This window comes from Adiantum capillus-veneris, chromosome 17 (assembly GCF_014529385.1).
Source record: "Adiantum capillus-veneris isolate H3 chromosome 17, ASM1452938v2, whole genome shotgun sequence".
In the NCBI taxonomy this organism is placed as follows: Eukaryota; Viridiplantae; Streptophyta; class Polypodiopsida; order Polypodiales; family Pteridaceae; genus Adiantum; species Adiantum capillus-veneris.
Genome location: NC_140947.1, coordinates 114587267 through 114609753, shown reverse-complemented (window position 1 = coordinate 114609753; position 22487 = coordinate 114587267).

Sequence of the window (22487 nt, the reverse complement as noted above, 5' to 3'; positions counted from 1 at the left end):
ATTTACTCTATGCATCATCAATTGTAGACACTCTAGAATACTACGATCTAAATTTGAAACATGATGCAATCTATTGCTCAACTCATGTTCGGTATCAAAAAAATATAATTGTGCAAAGCGTGGAACTTCATTTTGTCCTTCAGCAGGCGCTAAAGAACCAATGCTATGATAGACAGAGCCATGAACCTTAAAAGTGTATACACCCCTCCCACCATAATTAATAGTCTCATCAATATGGGCACCAAGAGACACAAATGCCAATGCATTATTGTATCCCCGAATGTTTTGTAAGAACTGTCTACTTCTTGTTGTGGTTGAGCTCATCAAATCTTTCAATTCATTTGGTGGCTCATTCAAAGGAAGTAATCGAACTCTTCCATCAGAGAAACAATATTTACCCACAAATATTTGGATAATCTTTCCTTCATCCTTCCATGCCTTTGCTCCACATTTGGAGCAAACAAAATCTAAGCTTTCTAATTTATTCAACACACACTTTTTGGATAGAACTGGTGCCATAGACTTGTGATGTAAAAGGAGAGACGTTGGATATTCAAAGCGAATGGACAAACAATGCTTTTCTACTTTAGAATAGTTTCCCTCTACTATGTTCATTGTTGTCCCAACATTAATGGCTTCAGATTTTCCTTCATGTACATCATGTATGCTCTACCTTTCATTGCACTCCAATAAAGTTCTAATTGTACTTTGTAGTGCATGCCTTGCTCTCTCTCGTGCTATTTGGCGCCTCGCCTTTCACGAATCATCACACAGTCGACTACGTCGTGCATGACCAGGTGATAATATGCGTGGTGCAGATACCATCTATGAAATCAAGTGCAGATAGATCTCATATTATAATATAATCTACTAAAAGACATTCTTATGTATAATAGAAAATCGATATAAAAAGGAACATCTAATTATATCCTCTAACCTAAATACATTTGACACATAGATAGTGACTCAATTAAAAAGTACATATTTCTATCATAAGTAGAACTAATTACATTTGACACAACAGCTTGACTCAATTAAAAAGAACAGTTTGATGAAGATACATCAAAACATTACATACTTCTACCATTAGTAGGATTAGGTCGTTGAGAAACTTGACGCTGCTTTGGTCGAACTAATTTAGCCAAAGCACTTAATTTATTTGAGGTAGATCGGATATCTGAAAGTCTTGAACCTTGAACCTTTGTCAAAGCACTGAGCTTGTTGAAAATACTTTTCAATCCTGGCATGATTTTTCGTAGATTATTGTCTTGCATTCTTCCTTTTGATTCATGGTGACTCCGCAAAGCCTCTTTTCGAAGATTCTCAATAGATGCCAATATCATCTTTTGAGAATCCTCAACTTTGGAAAGTTTCTTTCTCATGTATGCCTCACTCTCTAGTCTCTGCAAGTTTGATGCTTTTGTCTCTTCTCGCAATTTCCATAGTATCCCACTTTCGATCTCCAATGCAGAGCTTAAAGTTTCAACCACATCCAAGACATTGGTTTGCATTGTCTCCATCCTCGAGCAGGAGGCTTTGATCTCTAGCAAGGTTTCAATAATTTTCTTCTTCGAATTCCACTCGACATTTTGAGCTGCTCTCTTTGCGGCACGCACGTTTCGAATACGAAGAGATGAAAGTATCTCCCGTTCATTAGCAGATGCACTATTCCTCCCGACATTTCGAGCTGCTCTCTTTGCTGCACGCACATTGTGAATAGTAGGAAGAGATGACGGTATCTCCTCTTCACCCGCTAATGCACTTACATCTATCCTAGAAGATATCAAGCCGTGGGTTGCAATAGCCAATGGAATGGCACAACTAATCTCCATTTTATTGTACAGAAAAACCTAAAGTGGTTGCAAAGAGAAATGTGACAACCAAAGAGAAGTTTTGAATGCTTGTAAATTAAAAAGTAACCCTCGTAGAATATTCACTTTTTAAGTGCTTGCTATTTTAGAATTAAAAAATACATCATCTCTATCTAGATGTGAAAAACAACAAAGGATTGCATGAGAAGTGGAAAACAAACGAAAATGCTCATGAATCACTTTTGTTCAGTAGATAGAAGTTTTTCTCAATACATAATCAACCCCATCTACATTTTAAAATGGGAAAAGAGCGTTTAGCACTGGGACGCTTGAAAATAGGCTCCTTATGATTCTCTATCTTATCAGGTCCTACAATGCTCTTTAGCGCATGAATTTTGCTATAAGCTTCAGATATAGAACAACAACCTAACTCAAAATCAAGGTAGAGGGCATCTGAGTATCCCATATTTACTCGAATATGCAAAAGGCGTAGGTTGCGAAACCATTGACTGGGATCATTCTGGATTCTGACAAACACCTGGTGAAAGGGTGTTCCATCTCGAGTCATGGAAGTGCGGTCGTAGGTTCTCCAAGCTTGTTTTATAGTAACACCCGGAAAGAAACCTCGAACAATGCTTTGAAAGAAGTCAGATTTGTTTTCCAGAGAGTAGTGAATCATTATATGATTCATTACTATCTCCATCGCTTCCAATCCATGACCAAAACATTTAGCAGATATGCTAGGTGCCATAAAGTTCCTAAGAAAAAAGAGAGAGACATTGTAACTGTAGTTGCTCTAGGACTTCATCCACAAAACTTGACTTTACAATATGTCTCTTTAAATAAGTCTGTTTCTAGGCCTGTTTCCTATCCCTCTCTCTCCCTTTCCATCTCCCTCTCTCTCTCACTCTTTCTCTCTCTCTCTCACTCTCTCTCTCTCTCTCACTTTCACTCTATATCTAAAATTTATAGGGTTCGGTCGCAATACTGGATCTTTCAATCACACGTGTTATTCTCTCTATCCAACTCTTTTTGAAATCTATAATGGTTTCATGTGATCTTCTATCCATGTGTTCACCTTTTGGTGATCAAACTATGGATAATCTCACATCACAATTACTAAACTCGGCACGATCTTTTGAAACTATTCGTATGAGAGTGACAAAATGGTTATGTTGACTATCATTGGAATAGCATAGCTAGATTTGGAGGGCCTCTCATTAGATAGAACCTTTAATACTTCCATAGACAGGACCCAAAAAAACTCTTTCTTATTAGGGTGAAGACAAAGATGAAGGCCTTCTTGGGATTTCCTTTTGAGTATCATGCCTTGATTTTCAAGACTATGCAAGAATCTCTAAGGTCTATTGGAATTGCTCTAGGCATTTACGTCAAGCCCGAGATCTTTGGAAACCCTCTCTATGACATTAAAATCTACCTCTTTGGATGGAATTGTTACTCACATTTACCTCTCCCTATGTCCTTCCCTCCCTCCCTCTCTCTCGCTTATCCTTAATTTTATTCACTTTGGTCTTTTTCTTTCTCTCTCTCTCTCTCTCTCTCTCTCTCTCTCTCTCTCTCTCTCTCTCTCTCTCTCTTTGTATGTGTGTAAGTACCCTTCAAACTTGGTTCATTTTCAAATCTTTGTCTCTCTAAGTGTGTTTGTGTGTGTTTTCTCCCTCAGTTCATTTTCAACTCTTTGTCTCTCTAAGTGTGTTTGTGTTTGTTTTCTCCCTCTCTCTCCCTCTCTCTCTCTCTCTTTGTTTGTGTGTGGTTGTGTAGCATGCACACGTGTATGTGTGTGAGTACCCTTCAAACTCAGTTCATTTTCAACTCTTTGTCTCTCTCTCTCTCTCTCTCTCTCTCTCTCTCTCTCTCTCTCTGTGTTGGTAGTTCACACCTACCAGTTTAGGATCCCATAGTACTTTTGTCTTACCGTTTTATCATTTTGTCATTTCATTTTGTTACTCTGACTCTGTATCAGATTCAACACATTGTAACCCTCTGGTATCATATGTCATTTTGGCCTTTTGAAGACATTAATATAACATTTCATTTCATTTTGTTTCTCTCTTTTAACATCCAGAGATGGTATCAAATTCACATTTTTGTAACAGTTTGGTCTCATAGGTTATCTTGACCTTTTGACCTAATTGTGAAGATTAGTAGAACATTTCATTTCTTTCTCTCTATCTTCACATTTTTTCTAAGAGTTTGGTCTCATAGGTTATTTTGGCCTTTTGACCTAATTTACCTAAGTTCATGTCAAAACATTCACAATATTGTAATTGTAACAAATTGGTCTCATAGATCATTTCATTTCATTTCTTTCTCTACTATGTAGCTATGGGGCTACATAGCAAAGAGTACAACAGAGGATTTGAGCCATACTCTCGAAATCTAGAGTGCAAATGAGGATGAGGATGGATTCTAGTAATAGCACTAGTATTTTTGTTCTAGTCTTTTAGGACCCAGACATAGATTCACAGTTTTAGTTCTGTGTGTGTGTGTTTGTGTGTGTGTGTGTGTGTGTGGTCTCATAGGTCATTTTGGCCTTTTAAAGACGATATAGACGTTAATATAACCTAATTTACCTAAGTTTAGGTCAAAACATTCACAATTTTGTAACAAATTGGTCTCATACATTAGTAAAACATTTCATTTCATTTCATTTCTTTCCATCTATCTTCACAATTATGTAGCAGTTTGGTCTCATAGGTTATCTTGGCCTTTTGACCTAATTGTGAAGATTAGAAGAACATTTCATTTCTTTCTCTCTATCTTCACATTTTTTCTAACAGTTTGGTCTCATAGGTTATTTTGGCCTTTTGACCTAATTTACCTAAGTTCAGGTCAAAACATTCACAATATTGTAATTGTAACAAATTGGTCTCATAGATCATTTCATTTCCAAGGCTATGCGTATTTGAAAGTATCCAGAATAACCATCACAGACGGTATAGCATTCACAACCCGCTACTTTATTCAGAATTTCATCCAAGAAAGGGAGAGGAAAGTGATCTCTCTTTGTAGCTGCATTTAGTGGTTTGTAGTCAACACAGACCCTCCACTTACCATTCTTTTTAGGCGTCACCACTACGGGTGACACCCATTCTGAGTTTTCTACAGGATAGATGAATCCCGCCTCTAGGAGTTTCCTTACCTCGGCCAAGAGTGCTTTTTCTTGTATGACCCCCAGTCGTCGTAGCTTTTGCACAACTCGTTTTACCCCTTCCTTCAGCTTAATATGATGTTCCACCACTGTAATGCCTGTGATTCTTTCATAGTTGTCAATGAACAGGTTAGGAAATCCCATCAACATTTGCAAAAAACTATCTTTCTTCTCAAGTGTTAATTCCGTAGACAACATACCCTTCAACCTACTTCCTCCTAGGCCAGGTGATTTGCTCTCCTCTTCATTGGGTTGCCCTTTTGGTGATGGATCACCAGTTGTGCTTACCCATTGTGGATCCTTCATAATGATACCCATCACATCAATGGAACTATCACTTTCGTCGGTGGATGTGGTCTCCTCCTCAGAACTGGAAGATTCGCTAGTGGTTTCATCTGCCGATGTTTCCAGATTCATTTGCTTCTGCTTGCCAATCCTCCTGTCGTAGTAGATTGTCTCCCCTTTCTTACCAATCATGAGTAGAAGGCCAGTACCCCAGTCTTGTTTTGCCTTCATGGCCATCAACCATGGCCTTCCCAAGATTAGTGGATAGCCCTCCCGCTTAGTAGGCATTACAAAAACATCTACCTCTACCTAGTGGTGAAAGATTTTATTTCCACGGCACTTACCACACCCACACACTTTACTTTTGCGTTGTTTGACATCTTTGCCTTGCATGGAGAAGGCCTGTCAACCTCGAGCCCTAATCGAAGCATCATAGCTTTACTCATTACACAGATTTGTGCACCTCCATCAATGTAGGTGTTTCCAACCCTCTTTTCTTTTATGTTTACGTCGAAAATTGGAAGGATGTCATCCATGTTGCAACCCGAAATTGCTCCGGCTACCTTTGTTTTGGAGCGTCTTGTACTTACCATTTTGGACCATTGTTGCCTTACTTTAGGTGAAAGATGTAGCAGCTGTGGCCATGTAATCTTCGGTCCTTGCTCGGCCACATCCAATGTTAGATCATAGGGCTTAGAACTTTCCCCTAGCTGGAAGTCGGTGATGCCCAATTTCCATCGTGGCCTGGATGGCCTCTTGCTAGTTTCTCCTCTCATGATTCTCTCATCATCTGATTGTGTAGCTTTCTCCCTCCTAGCTCTTTTCACAGTCATGGATTCAAGTGGTTCTAAAAAGGTTACCTTCTCCTTACCCTTGTCCCTCTCCTTTGCTCTGGGTGGATCCACTACTACGGCTTTTCCTTTCTCTTCTAGCCTTATGATGTTTACAGGGCGATCAGGTGGTGGGGCTGGTGGAAGAGGTGGAATGGATGCTTGTAGTGGTGTTTGGGGTGGACGTAGAATTTGTGTTGGTGGGGCCGGTGCTCGGGGTGGGGGTGTTCTTTCTCTAAGGGGTGACAATTGGTTCCTCCTACCTCGTGGTTTGGGACAGTGGTACATACCGTGACCGTCTTCTCCATAGTTGTAGCAATGATACTTCCTGTTTTGTCATCGTGCTCTTCCAGGGTCTTGATCTCTTTCTTGACTCCTCCCTTGCTGTATTAAGTGGACAAACAAATTCTGCAGTTGGTCAGTAATATGGGCCAGCATATCTTGTTGGTCATCTCTTACCCCAAGAGCCGGTGGTGGTGGTGGAATGGTGGTTGTCGTAGTTTCTAGTCGACGCGATGTTCCTACTTCTGTTGACTCGGTTTCTTTGGCTTTCATTCGTAGCTTCTTGTCCTTAAGGCGAGCAATCTCAACGGCTAACTCGTACGTAGCCGGGAATCTACCTTTCCCTTCTCCTTGAGAAGCGTCCATAAGTCATGCGTGAACCGATCTTTTTTTAGGAAATCAGGTGCAGCTTCCCCCCTTGCTAGTGACTCAACCCACCATTCCCACAAATCCACAAATTTGGACTCATAGGTGGCATATTCTATAAGACCCTCCTGCTTCAAGTCTCTCAACTTGTCCCACAACTTTTCTGAACTGGTACCTCCCCCAAAGCGCCTCTTAAAAGCGGTTTTTAAGGGTTTCTAGTCATCCTTGGTTGCTTGTGGAAGTGCATTGTACCATGATCTAGCTTCTAGCTTCATGAGATGCTTAAAGATTCTAACCCGGGATTCATCCGTATCTTTGTTGCTCACTACACATGCTACTTCAAAGTCATCTAGGAAGTCTGTTACCAAATCCTCCCCCTTCTTTCCTTTAAATGTTGGAAATGCTACACTTGCCATGATTACTGAGAGAGAGCTAGAAAGACACACTGCTTAACTTGCAAAAGCTTTTTTCTTCTTTACAAGGAGGCGTGTATACCCTCTTATACTAGGACATAGATTAAAACTTCAAACGGTACATTGCCTTGTACCAAAGGTAAGACAAATGGTTGATCTGATGCCAGAACCTCAAAAAACCGCTCCCCACCCAGCATGGTGTCAATGACGTGCTGGTAGTGAGCCTTCAAGTCCAGTATTACCTTGATTTAGCGTACACGTGTTGGTATGTGTGATTTGTCTTGAGGTAGGTTGTACTGATTCATGTGAAGCTTAGAGGTGCTTAGTCACTGTCCAAGCTTGTGGGAGAGGGTGGTGTTCTTTCCTGAAACAAACTCAATAGATCCCTAGTTTCTCTAGTGAGAGTGTGAGCCAATACTTCCGTTATCTGTGCTGCAGCATCAGGTGTGACTTGAAAACTGACTGTGATAATTACCTCGGTGACTTGAGTTACTCGATTCTCAAAGTAGAATAGTGTTGATTCTCTATTGTGTAGAGCTCCTTCCATTTTGTTTTTGTGGGTTGGTTGTAGGTTGCGAACATGGTTTCGACCTTCTCCTTCTTCTTCTTGGCACTTGGCCTATGTATATCCACTGGGTTTGGCGTGTTGGTTTGACTCTCCCACTGCAAATCGATTACCGTTACGCCTGGCACTCGAGCTTCGATGGAGATGCGGAGTTTGTCTAGTTGTGCTTGGAGATCTTCTTCTTATGTCGTCCAGTTAGCAAATCCTGCTAGCCATTCATCCATTCACAATAGTTTAGGGGTTTTAGTCTTGTAAACTGAAGGGTTTCATGAAAAGATCCTCGGTGCAGGGCACCAAATGACGGGAGCAAAGCGAACCCCAAACCCCTGACGGCCTCTAAAACACCGGGGACCGAATGGCGTGCCTCGAGCCTGTCATAGTAAAGCAAACAGGGGGCACCACCTAGCTTCAACAGCTAGGACGCAAACAACACACCACCATAACAAAGTTTTCATCCAAGAGAGATGGATGCTTGGGAGTAATGATGAAGAGGAAGGGAAATGAGATCAAGTGAGTGAGTGAGTGAGAGAGAGAGAGAGAGAGAGAGAGGGAGGGGGTATAGCGGCTTAGTACCTAGGCACCACAGAAGGATGGCGAATCCGCACACCCTTCCACATACACAAGCTCACTCCAAACACAAGACTAGGCGGTGATTCCGCACATCTCACATGGGCAAAACATTGCAAGAAACATACTCACAAAACCTCAAGCTTTATTTAGAGAATAAGGCGATGAAATGGGGAGCATAGGGTAGGGGAAAGAGAAGGGAGAGAGTGGTAGAGCACATGGCGGATAGGTGGGAGCTGATGGCGAAGACTCGCATGAGGGTTATGGCCATCATCCTTCATTTAGCTGCCCTTCATCTTCCATAGCCCAAGGTGTAGGGGTCATGCTCAAGACGAGCATGGTGATTGCGGTGATGGTGATGGTGTGGGGATGTGTGTGTGCAATAGGCACACACAGTGCATAGTGTACTCTTTGGTGATGTTGTGCGTGTATTTAGTGTGATGGTGACCCCTCTTTATATAGGGGTGGAGGGGAAAGAAATTCTAGAATTTAGAAATAAAGAAATCATTATCTTCACAGGCCATGTGACTGTGGGACCCACTTGTCTGGCTGTGTGTATATGTGCCAGAACAACAGTATCATGAGAGAGAGACTAAGAGAGAGAGATGGGTTGATGAAAAAAAAGTGAGAGGTGACATGGAGAATAGAGTAATTACAAGAGGGGAGAGAGGGGAGTGTGTTCAGAGGTGAATCTGTGTGCAGATGTGTGAACACAAGAAAAATCTGGTAACCACCGGGTGGGGATGGGTCTGTGGGCACCTTGTTTTCACTGAAACTGAGTGTGTGTGAGTGTGGGGGAGGTTATTTGGCTACAAGACAAGAGACATGGCGCCTTTTAGAGAGAGGGGGGGATATTTGGGTCATGGGATATGATAGGAGAGAGAAAAGGGGGGGTGGGGTATACTATTTTTGGAAGATAGGAGAGGTGGCATGTGAGTTACAATGTATTATTGGTGAGTTAGAATTTATTATTGGTGAGAGGTGGGGTAGCTTGAGGGGAGAGAGAAAGGAGAAAGGACAAGGGGAAGAGAGAGGGGTTGACCTTTTGAGTGGAGGAGAGGAAAAGGGACACACGGTGGGGCAACAGTGAAGAAAAAGGAGGCAAGGTGGGGATGGGCTGCCCCGCAGGCATGAGGTGGCCTATTTTACCTTTCTCATATATTTACATAATCATACTTTATTTTTTTTTTACTTTTCCAATGCCTTTTATCACTCCCTCCCTAAGAGGAGGTTTCCATGGGGTGGGGACGAGAGAAGAGGGGTATGGGAGCTTGGCTTGTGTAAAGCCCCCATCAGCACATGTCTATATTCTAACCCTTGTTCTCGTTTATTCTCCCACATTAAATGATGAATTTAATATGAGGAAATCATTTGGGTTGTTTAGGTATTAGACTTTATGACACCTAGGGTCCTATTTATAGGATTCCTTGACCACCTTAACCCTAGGGTCATGTTCATAGATGGTCAAACATAGCTCAGGCGTCCATCCTAATGTCTGGGGATGTAATAAGAAGTTTATCAAACTTATTGATAGTGGAATCAAGAAGAAGGGTCAACACCTTTATGTCTTGTATAGATGTTTCTTATAGTTATATAGTGACATGTAGCCCATTATGGCTGAGGTTTGCGACTCTCTTTTGCAGTAACATACACTTTGTGCTCAAGGCAAGGAGCCAAAACTAGATCATTTTCATTTTTCTATGTATAAATTGATTAAGATTCATTGGAAATGGAAATCATGTGATGTGTTCTCTATGGAAGCGGTTAGGATGTAGATGTTGGTTGATTGGAACGGAGATGTTCTTAGATTTGTTATTGTGGGCGAGTCCAAGAGGCTTCTATTGAAAATGGCTCAAGTTTTTGTTCTATTGGAATTAGGGTTGGAGGAAAACACACATAGCTTGCAGAAGATGAAGAAGCTCAAGGCACATAGTAGAGAGTGTATTGCTTATTGCACAATGGAAAGATAAGTTAGTCCTAGAGTGATGGGTATATATACAATGCACAAGGAAAATAACCTCCTAGTGAGGGAAAAAATGCCCGCAAAGTCCTAAGTGTGTTGACACACATCACTACCACATGTATATGGTAACAAATCCTCCCTAGGAGTGATACAGTGGACAAGAGTCGGCGCATAGTGTATAGGGAAGTGACATGCCCTAAGTGCATGATCAATCCACAATGGGAAGCAAGCCCAAAGCTTTGCAAAAAGCTTCAAAATTCTCACAAGGAAATTCCTTTGTGAACACATCCGCATGGTTGTCCTATGTTGGCACATAAGCCAATCTAATCTCTCCCACTAAGAGTCAGTCTCTCACTTGTGATAATGCACCTCAATGTGCTTTGTGCGAGTATAAAAAACTAGGTTCCTCGCAATTGCCAATTGTTGAAAGTTGTGGTCAAGTTTGGTAAAGTGAAGGAGAGCAAAGGGCAAAAGTCCCACATGCAATGTATTGTCAAAATGCCAAGTATAAAAGGGGCCTATGGTTGAAAGGAAAATGTATCCAAGTTTGAGTCATGAGTGCATCTGCTCCACTTCTAAACTTGTAATCACACTATACTCAACATTCTCTTTATGAGTCTAAGATAATCTATCTTGGAACCTAATTGAGTTGAGTAAAAGGGCGTGTGCCCAACTACAGAGATGCACACACTCATGCATCATGGTACGGTTTAGGTTCAGGTTCCATCAACCCTAGCTTAGCCTGGTCCTTTTTTTTAAACATGGTATCATAGCTGGGGTTGTGATAATTAGTTTTTAATCCACTGATAGCCGATTTTCAAAAATCAAGGAAATAAAAAGATTATCTTTCCTCTGCCCGAAGCCTTGGCGACACCTTCGGAGGGCTTGGCAATGCCCTGGTCAACCTCACAGCCCTAGATTTTAATGTCATGGCCCCCCCTCACTTGGCAAGCCTTATTACCCCCCTTGGTGCTCATCTTCAAAATCCCCGGCCCCTCACCCTAGCCGTCAGCTTGCAACAGAAGCGGTCAAGCTCACGGCCCGTCACTACTACAGGATGGAGCCCCGGCTCCATGATCCCATCACTTGGATCACCCACCCGAGGGCTGTTCGTCATCTTCCTTCATCCATTGACTCTCTCCCCTCCTCTCGTTTCTTAAGATGCCATGCAGAGGATAATATCCCTCTCTCTCTCCTCAGCCCGGCACCCCCTCAACCGCACCCTCCCTTGGCCTACCGAACTTCCCCACCTCGTTGACACCCCCCCCCCCCCTTCCTCCCTCTCTCTCTGTCGGTCATGCGCAGGTAGCCACTCTCTCTCTCTCTCTCTCTCTCTCTCTCTCTCTCTCTCTCTCTCCGTTCAGGCTCGAAGGCGCATGAAACTCTCTCTCTCTCTCTCTCTCTCTCTCTCTCTCTCTCTCTCTCTCTCCCTCTCTCTCTCTCTCTCTCTCTCTCCCCTATCCACACCCACTCACCCACTCACTCACCTTCTCCCTCCCTCGCCACCTCACCCCGCCTCTCTCTCTCTCTCTCTCTCTCTCTCTCTCTCTCTCTCTCTCTCTCTCTCTCTCTCTCTCTCTCTCTCCCTCCATTTACTCTCTCTCTCTCACTTTGGAGTCCACCAACAGTTGTGCCCTCACTCACGTAGAGGGAGAAAAGTGTTGGTTGAGGATAATTTGGCCCACTTGCAGAAGTAATAGGGTCAAAAAAGTTTTTGAACTTTTAAGTTTTTGTCCCGTTTTCGCTTGCGAGGAAGGACTAGGTCTTCTTTCTAGGGTTATATTCCCAAGTTGTTGCCAATAGTAAAGGTCTATTCCTTGGTTTTTTTCTTGCTTAGAGATTCTAACTTTCATTAGGCCTATAGAACTGTGAACGACCCATCTCGAGCTTGGTATTGGCAGGGTGGGGACCTCTCACCTTGTTTTTAGTTCGTGCTGGCTCACTGTCATTGTAAGCATTGTCTTATCCCGGTCTCTATCTCTATGTTTTCCTCTCTTATACACACAAGCTGCACCAATATTCCATCTAGAAAAAGATGTGTGCTCTCTCTCTCTCTCTCTGTGCATTTTCCTCTCTATATTGCCTTCTCATCCCGATGCCCTTTCAAGGATTTTTAATGCCTTCTACCTTGAACTGGATCCATGAGCGTTGCACCTGGTAAGACGTTTTGTTGCCTTCTACCTTGAATTGAAGCTATGAGTGTTGCACCTGCTATTGCTGAGCGCCATGGTCATCTTGATATGCATATCACTCATCTCATGTAATGCAAGCCTTTGCCGGAGCATGAGGTCAGTTTTTTGTGCGAGAAAGCCAAAGAAATTTTGATGGAGGAAAATAAAGTTTAGGCGGTCTTGCTCAAAGCTTATGTGATTCACAAATCCTATCCTTGCAACACCTAGCCCCACCTTCTAGAACTACCTTCATAATATCTCTTGTTGTAATCACGTGCATTGAAGCTTTTGATCACCATATTCACCACCTGCAATTGCCGATGTCTCCATTTTGATTGTAGTTTCATCTCGAAGAAGGCAAAGCAACCTAGTTTAAAAAAACTTCACAAACCGACTTCACTTTACCTAGCACAATAGAAAGGACCACTTTATTTTATTTTGGCTAAGGTTCAGTCATTGCAGGTGGCAATATAAGGTGTCACCTACAATCCGTGCTGCTTTGATTAGGTGGATCCCCACCCAATCGTATGCAATATCCTTGGTCTACAACCCACATTCACTTTCGAGCTTGAAGGTATGCAATTCATTGTTGCGACTCTAACTTTCAACATGTCATTGTCAACATTGCCTTCAAATCTCATTACAGAGGCCAAAAAGTTATCTCTATTTATTTGTTGGCTTCATTTCCAAAATATTGCAAATTTTCGTAGTCTTGATTGTAAGAGGTCGTTCCAAGACAACACTTGATGCCATAAAAACTACAAGGTCATTAAGGAAATGATTATTGAGGGATTTTTGTGATGCTTAAGGTTGATGAAAGTTGTATATTCTCTCATTTTCTATATTTATTTTTCTAAAAACAAAGGTTTTTAAAAATGGTACTTTCCATTGAGTCTAGTAAGAAAAAGTGTACTGCTTTAGACACTGCCTTGAAACCTCATCATTTGAAGCCTTCTAGAGCACACAAACACATGCTCATTGTAAGAGGTTTACAAACATTGCTTGAGTGGAACGTGACCAAGTAAGACCGCCTCATGGAGCAAAAAATTGCCATGATTATCACTTTTAATTGGTGATAATTCTTTCACTTGGCGAAGCAGAAAGATGTACTTGTGAATGCACAAATGCCTTTATCACTTGATAGAGCTATATGAGGATACATTTGCAACATAATTAGTGTGGCTGCAAATCAAAAATCACTAGGGCTTATAGTGCAATCGCTTGGTGATGATGTTATTTCATATATTGCCGATATATAAGATGCTAAAGAACCTTGGGACATCTAATAGTTGGAAGACCAACTTGCTTATGCAATTCTACAAATTGCATAAAAAGATGAAGAGTCCCTTGTAGCTCATTTCAATAGGTATAAGGCATTAAAGCAGCAGCTGTTAGGAGTACAAAAAAAGATTTCAAACGATGAAGCTATTGTAGTTCTACTCAACATCATTGACAAGGCACCATTTGGCATGCTAGTGTCCACTTTACAGAATATGGAGAAGAATCTTGATGAATTTATTGCCAAACTTATGGAGCTTGATTCAAAGCAAAAGAATACAGCGGACAATGTGACTCCAATGGAACAACAAAGAGATCAACTATTTTTCAACCAAGGAGGATTCAGAGGAGGAAGGATGACAAGGGAAAGGGACAAATGCCAAGATGGAGGCAGAGGACACTTCACTTGCCACAGATGTGGATAGCCATGACATTTTTCTTGAGATTTTTCTCAACAAGAAGCAAATTTTACTGGAAGAGAAGAAGAAGAAGAAGAGGAGGAGGAGACACCAACAAGGGGAAAAGCCTACAAGAGAACTAAAAATCTATTTTAAGTTGTTTTGAAAACCTCCATAATGTATGTATGCACATGTCAAGATTTCAACTAGTAATTGTTGAGCTAAAGGAATTTGGGGCACCATATACGGGCTATGATACTAGGAAAGTAGGCATATAGGACATGGAAGTGCAAAGATTGAATCTTTGAGGGGGGTGTTGAAAGTTGTGGTCAAGTTTGGTAGAGTGAAGGAGAGAAAAGGGAAGAAATCCCACATGCAATGTGATGTTGAAAGGCCGAGTATAAAAGGGGCCTATGGTTAAATGAAAAATGGATCCAAATTTGAGTCATGAGTGCATCTGCTCCACTTTACTTGTGATCACACTATACTCACTATTATCTTTATGAGTCCAAGCTAACCTATCTTGGAAGCTAATTGAGTTGAGTAAGAGGTCTTGTGAACAATTACACACACTCATGTATCCACCCTAGCTTAGCCTGATCCTTATCTTTTAACATCAATGCGCTCTGATTGTTAATGTAGATGATGTTGGTAGTGTCTTTTCAAACACCCAAATCAAACATAACGCAGGTGAGCCATACACACTTTACCATATCTACAAAGACTATTGTGTACTCAGCCTCACAACTGCAAGTGGCCACAATAGGTTGCTTCTTGCTCAACCATGATATGCAAGAACTGACGAGCATGAAAGAACTTAAATCACTTGTGGATGCTCGTGTGTCATAACAACCACTCCAATCTAAGTCTAAAAAATCATGTAAATCTGGCATCAAAGATTACCCCTTGGGATAAAACAATCTAAGAAATAAAATACCACTCAAGTGGCAAAAATTCCTCTTAGCTTAGACCTTGGGCTATGCATAAATTTGCTAACATGTGAGACTGCAAATTGAATATTTGGTCTTGTATTGCTTATATAAATAAGGCATGATAAAAAGTAACATCGATGGGATAGCATCATGAAGACTCAATTTCAAGCGTGTTTCCATGGGAGTAATAGGTTTGCAGTCCTCAAGTCTCACTCGCTCTTATCGTGACACACATGGTATTCATAAGGTGTGGAAATAACTGTTTTAATTAGGTAGTGCTTGGATGATCTTAGTTAGTTTTTTTATGGTTCACACACACACACACACACACACACACACACAAACACACACCCCCACAAGGGTGGATAAAAACATGGTTTTCATTCCAAATAGGAGAAATTAGTTTTGTTACAAAAAAAGAGGCTTATTGATAAGAGAGTAGTCATCAAAAACATAAGGAATCCCAATCCCAAGAAGGGATCACCATCAAGTCAAACCCATTTAATCTAAATATAGTTCAAAAAGTAAAATACATTATAGAGGTCATCATTTAGGTTTAAAACAATTGGGTTTGCAAACATAACACCTAGGACCCAATGTATTGCACAATTTGTCCAAGCTGCTTAGGAGTATCACCAACAACATACATTCTCACTTTCCAATTCTAAAAGTAAAATCCATTGTAGAGGTCATTATTTAGGTTTAAAACAATTTTGTTTGCAAACGTAACACCTAGGACCCAATGTATTGCACACTTTATCCAAGCTGCCTAGGAGTATCATCAACAACATACATTCTCACTTTCCAATTCTTTGCTTCAAATTCAAAGGAAGCTAGTGCGTTTATGGGCCATTGATACCCTATCTCTTTAAGAGAGACATGACCCGGCCCACCCTCCTACTGATAGCCGTTTTTCGGCTTTCCATAATTGCCATAGTAAGATACCTCACCCTACCAAAATCACCCAAACACTATGGCTATCCCTACCATTTCACTGTAAATAAGCGTGTGTGAGTTAGGGGACTTTTCCCATATTTTCTTAAAAGCCCTCAGCTAGCTAGTCACAGGGCTAGTTGAGCCAAAAAAAATAAAAAAATAAAATAAAAAATATTATGGCCTCTTTGTGTGTAAATATTTCATTATAAAGATGGACTAAATATATGGATTTTTATAATTATTTTGATATTTTATTTAAATATTTATACATATGTGTGTGTTTTATTGGACTTATGTATGCTTTCTTTCATCCTCTTGCACCATAAGTATATTTCTTGACAATGTGTACATACTCTAACCTCATATTTTTCCTTTATACAAATCACCCCCACATTTTCACCCTCACCCTCGTGAAAACAAAAAATTGATTTCTACTCATTGATCACGTTTATTATATTATTTACTTGCGTACCTTTTCCTCTTTCACCCAAAATAATACAAAGAGGGATCATATCATATGATTCAAATATCTTTCCATATCCATAATTACTCCATATTTTTCTTATTATTTTTACTCATTATTCTAACATCATGTGCTCATTGAGCTAAAGTCCATGAATAGTCCATACACTAGTCCCACCATGTATATATATTTCTTTATTCACCAATAATCCTCCTCTATGCATGTGTCAAGGGCAACTTGGATGCTTTGTATTATGATATGACAAAGGAGGGGCTCACTCTTGGATGCATTGTACAAATTCAACAAAGGAGGGGGCCACTAAAAGACTTCTGTAGGCATAAAAAACAGGCTTTTTGATGAGAATTTTGGCACCCATCTCCACTCCAAATCTGGAGCGGTGGTCAAAAGAGAAAATGTAGCCCATGCTCTCAATAATCACCTTAAATTTTTTCATGATTTTTTAAGCAATCACCGGTGAGATATGATTTTTTGAGTGGACCCTAGTCTGCCCACTTTCCTCACAAGTAGCCCATAGTCTTCTCTCACCTCTTTCCACTCTTCTATACACACACACACACACACATTCATTCCTCTCAATCTCTCACTCAAACCTGCACCTTCAATGGTTTCTCTCACCTTCTTCACCATTAACCTCCCCACTTACTCCCATAGCTCTCATATGAGCTCTCCATGTACATACACCATCTCTATGCCTCTCTCTATTATCTCCAAAGTACAATTCCATATTAATCCTTATATATATACATAAATTCATCATGTGTACCATGCTTAACCTCTTCAAATCAAGAGATATCATCAACGAAATTACCATTTTCATCGCGATAATCAACCTTGGCAGCGGTGGCATAAAGAAGAGAAGACAAAGAAGATGATTGATAGTCATTTTTGGAACCTACACAAGTAAGTATTTCTTCAAGCTTCACCATCACAAGGATTTTCTCACTTCATTCAACCATCTTACTTCAACCATCCACCCCATTCTATCCATTGTAAATATATCGTTAACTTTCTAGTGATTACTAACACTAACCACTAACATACTAACAAAAAATAGCATTGACCTAACCATAAAAGACACCTCACCTCAAGACATGTACAAAGTAACTCTCTCTCTCTCTCTCTCTCTCTCTCTCTCTCCTTACTTAAAACTTTACTTTCACCTTATCTACCATCAATAATGCTCTTTTTTGAGCCCACATCCATGACTCAAGCAGACAAAGAAGGCCCACAATGTTTTGATATTCAAAAAAATCATAATCCTTATTTGTTAGATTGTAAATTAGGATTTCTAATAATCTTAATGAGGGGTCCCCAACCTATAAATAGGCCCCTCTCCTTCTTGTAAAACAACCTCCAACATCTCACATAGCACCCCAGCACTCTATGCGCGAGGAGAGACTTAGGTGTAGCAACCAGTTGTGAGCTTCACTCTTGGTGTGAGAGAAGATTTCAAGCTACACATTGCAAGTGAGAGAGCGTGAGTTCCACAAATCTCAAAACCACTATTGTATATGCTCCTTCATCATCAATAAATTGAGGTTTGGTGCATCAAAGGCGTGATTCGACGTTCAAATCTTCGTCCTTCCATTTGTGCAATACGGTTTGGTGAATTCAAGGTGACTTGTGTATTTTGAGTTTTTATCGGTTGATCTTGATTCTAGAAAGTGTTTTAGTGTGTTTTTCATTGCCAGTTTTGTGTCCATTGTAAGAGGGTATTGTGGTGAGAGGTCTCCCACACCCTAAGACAGTGTGTGTGTGTTTTGGCAATGTTTAGCAATCACTAAGCATTGAGTGAGTTTTGTACAAGTTCTACGATAGCATCATAACGAACCATCTCCATTTGCAAGTCACAAATAAGGTATTACGCAAGATCCTTTCCTCTCTCTCTTCCCTTTGCTCTAGATCTCTCTGGTCCATTTTGTGTGTGTCTTGGTGTGAGGTTGTTTGTGTGTGTTTTTTTGTGGTGTATCTTCTTGGTTGTGACAAAATCTCTCTTGCGTCCTAGTTCGCATACCATAACTAGGTGGTGCCCCTATCTTGTTTGGGTTTGGCTGTGGGTTTGTTGTTGTGGTGTGCTTGTGGTTTCCCCAGCCCCAATTGAGCAGCACGGGAGCCTTGAGGGGTGTTTAGAGGTCGCCTCTCTTGTGGCCCCCCCTTACCACCTCACTACCTTGCTCAGGTTTAGGAAAAAATGATGGTACCGTATGAGTCCTAAATAGCATGTGGACTCATAAAGACCTACCAAGAGATGGGCAGGATAATAGTGTTTTCTATAAAGAAGAATGAGTATGTTAAGAAAAATCCAAACCTATTGCAAGACATAACAAATATTGATTCAAAAGACGTACCTTATGACATCAAATTCTTATAAGATATAGATAACATCATGTGAAATATAGGTCCCCTCCAAAACGTGGATATATGCCTTGTACAACACGGTTAGTATGCTTTACTCATTCAAACATTGAGAGCATGTGAGGCTCATTTGTTTTGTAAAGTTTCAACAAATTACCTCAAATATATTCAAATACCCTATCCATTGTGTATTTGATTTTAGATTGGTTGGCAATCTATAAACAATATCAGACAGTAAGATTAATATAAAACCTCAATTCACAAAAAGTTATTGACAAAGAGTAATGCATGGATGAAAGATAGTATGGTTTCTTAAACATTTGTGACCTCTAGTTCTTCTTTGTAGACAGATTTTGGGCTGCAAGCCATTGGATCTGCGTTTGAATTTGCTTTCAATATTTGGATACCATCTATCAAAATATTTATGGCAGTAGAAGAACACACTTGGGAGATTGATACATAGAGCTGACCATGAGTAAAACTAGGTGTATCAAGGTATAAACTTAAGACTCTAAGTGTTTGGTCTTGTGCCTTGTTGATGTTCATTCCAAATGCAAGTCTCACAAGAAGCTGTCTACACTTTATTTCAAAAGGTAATCCTTGAGAGCTCCTATGATAAAGTTGATCCTTGGTATGAATACATTGTCTCCAACATGAGAACATGTGATTACTTCTACCCCAATGACCCTATGATAGAAATTCATACATATCAATATTGTCACATTGCATAAACCACGCCTTGGATCCAGGTTGCAAAGGAGCATATTTGGAGAATTCTCTTGCAGGTGCAAGTAGTGTGGTGGGAATCCACCCCCAAGATCCAATGAGTTCAAAAACTCTACTAGATATAACTCTACTAGAAACTGCACTTAAGTACTTTTTGTCAAGTCCTCTTATTTTTATGCATAGCGAAGTCATTGATTATAGCAACATCCTTATTGTATGGTGAAAGAATACCTCTGTCCCTAAAGAAGCTTGCATTACTTTGGGAAATTTGTAAGTCACCATATATACTATGAGCTAGGCCTTGAACATGTTATATTTGAGTATCATACTACTTGGAAATGCTATAGTATCAAGTAAATCCCCATGACAAACATTCCCATTGCCAATGTCTAGTACGAGTTTTGCAAAGTCTCTCTCTGCCATGTCATTGGAATAATGAAGCACACATATATTCTCTATTAGCTTCACATTCTTCACATGTTTTTATACATAAGATTGACACAATGAGTCATCCACAATATCTGCTTGACTTTCTTTGGGCACAACTGGAAAAAATTGTTTAAAATCAGCCCCAAGGAGAAACACCTTTCCCCCCAAAAATGCATCACTTTGCATAACATCTCTCAATGTCATGTCAAGGCCTCAAATGCATAGAAATGGACCATGGGAGCCTCATCCCAGATGATGAGCAATGCTCATATCAAGAGCTCTGCAGGTTGACTATTTACTTTGATGTTTCATGTTGATTTAGAATGCACTTCTATTGGTATCTTAAATCTTGAATGTTTTGTACGTCCATTGCTAAGAAGTAAAGCTTGAATTCCCAAGGATGCACATGCTAAGTCCACATTGTATTGACCATGTATGCAACAAATTAGTGCATTACAGAGATAAGTCTTCTTAGTCCCACTCCATCCATCAAAGAAAAATAAATCCCATTTGCTGAGTCAACTGCTTGCATGATTTGATTATAAGCAGTTCTTTGCCCAAAATTCAAAGATGCTTCCGTACAAATGGCTAAATTCATTTTCTCTTTTGCATTGAACATCCTCTCTTCTTCTATCAAACCATGCCCACATCTAGATAATACATAATCGTGTACTACAGGCATCCCAAAGTAGTCACAAAGTTGTTTTCCATATGATTGAAGCAGAGACTTCAAATTACATAATGTTTGATTCTTAGCTATCTCATGACATACACCCTCATCACGTGGACATTCACATAAAGAATAAATATAATCCTCAAAAGGCTACATGGAGAATTGGTGCCACACTATACCTGGACATATTGGCTCACAAAATACCAAGATCACAACAAATAGTTGTCTTAAGTACAAGTTGGTACTTGTACATGATGCCTCTGGCAAAGAAATATAACATTCATCATCATTTTGTATCAATCCCTTGGCAGTACAAGGTTCCTTGAAAGTGGCATAGGTTTGTCTAATGAAAGTGTGAAGCTCCTCGAATGACTTACAACCCTTGCATATAGTAAGTGGCATATGAAAATAATAAAAATTGCTAGCATTGCAAACAACATTCTACATTCTCCCGATAGTATCACCTCTTTGCCTACGTGACCACACTTTATTATTGGGTTCCAAAAACCCATTAATAGGAAAAAATATATATAGTAAATCATTTGTTTTTGGATATTATTGGTTCACCACAAACCACTTTGTAAGAGCTGTCTTCCTGTTATCATCATTATTTACCACATTGGATATGTCAGTAGAGTCTCCTAAAGCAACCATATTCTGTTGCGGGAGATGCACTTGCAAAGGAAATATATCATGCTTTTCCTCATGCAATGAGAATCCAAAAATTCTCCAAATTTCCTCTAATGTAGATATATAGTGTGCGTCTAAATAACTCTTGATTTCATCAAGAACACCTTCTCCATCTTGAAGCACAACTGTGGCACTATCATGTCCTTTGTACACATACTTTTGGAGATAATTCACTACTAATATGATGGAGCATATCTCTCCATTGATGTGAGCTTTATACCTTGACAACAACAATAATTTACAGGGAGGAATCCATCTATTATCAAGCCTCTCTTTATTTTGAACCACAGATTGACCATCATCTTGCCGCGTATACCTTGGATATCCATCACCATCAGCAAAAGTAGCTTCACAAAACTTGTGTGGGTATTTGAAAATACATCTTTGATCTAGCATGCATGGAGCATTTGGGTCCAATGTGCCATAGGGACCATGAACGTTGCAATGACTCACAACATCATATAAATCAACAAGTAAATTTTTATTTGGAAGTTTAGAACAAAACATTGTATCTTAATGCCACATATATGTCGCTTATTTTTGGATGCAAGAATCAGTAAGATACATGAGCATGGGGGAGACCTCTCTTCTGAAATTCAATCACACAAACATGTCTAGCAACCTTTCCAAAGATAGCCCTTTTTTCCCGAGAAAAATATCCTTCTATTAGTCAATGAAACTGCCCATAGGACTAAAACCACCTCTTTGAGAAGAAAGTCCATCAAATCTTTGAACTTATGATAAAAGACACACGTAGTTAAGTCAAGACGATCAAAAGCAGTCTGTCTTGGAAAAAATGTATCTTGTATTTTCTTCCACTTTGGGTTCCATGTGAAAGTTATGAATAGACAAGTCTTTCCTCTCTTATGTTCAATTTGCATTGAATTTTAATTGAGTTGATGCATGTACCCAGGTCCACCCACAAAAGGTGAAGGCAATACAATTCTTCTTCCGACATCAACACCCATGTCTCCATATGCACCATCATTGGAAGTAACAATACCTACAAGGCCTTGATACACTTCTCCACGAATTGATCTCTAATTGTTTCTAAACCATAATAGCCTTCACTCCTCCATAGTACTGTGGGCATCAACAATGTACTATTGCAACAATCATCCTCCACGTAAAAGGCACTCTATGGTGTCACAACTCACTCCT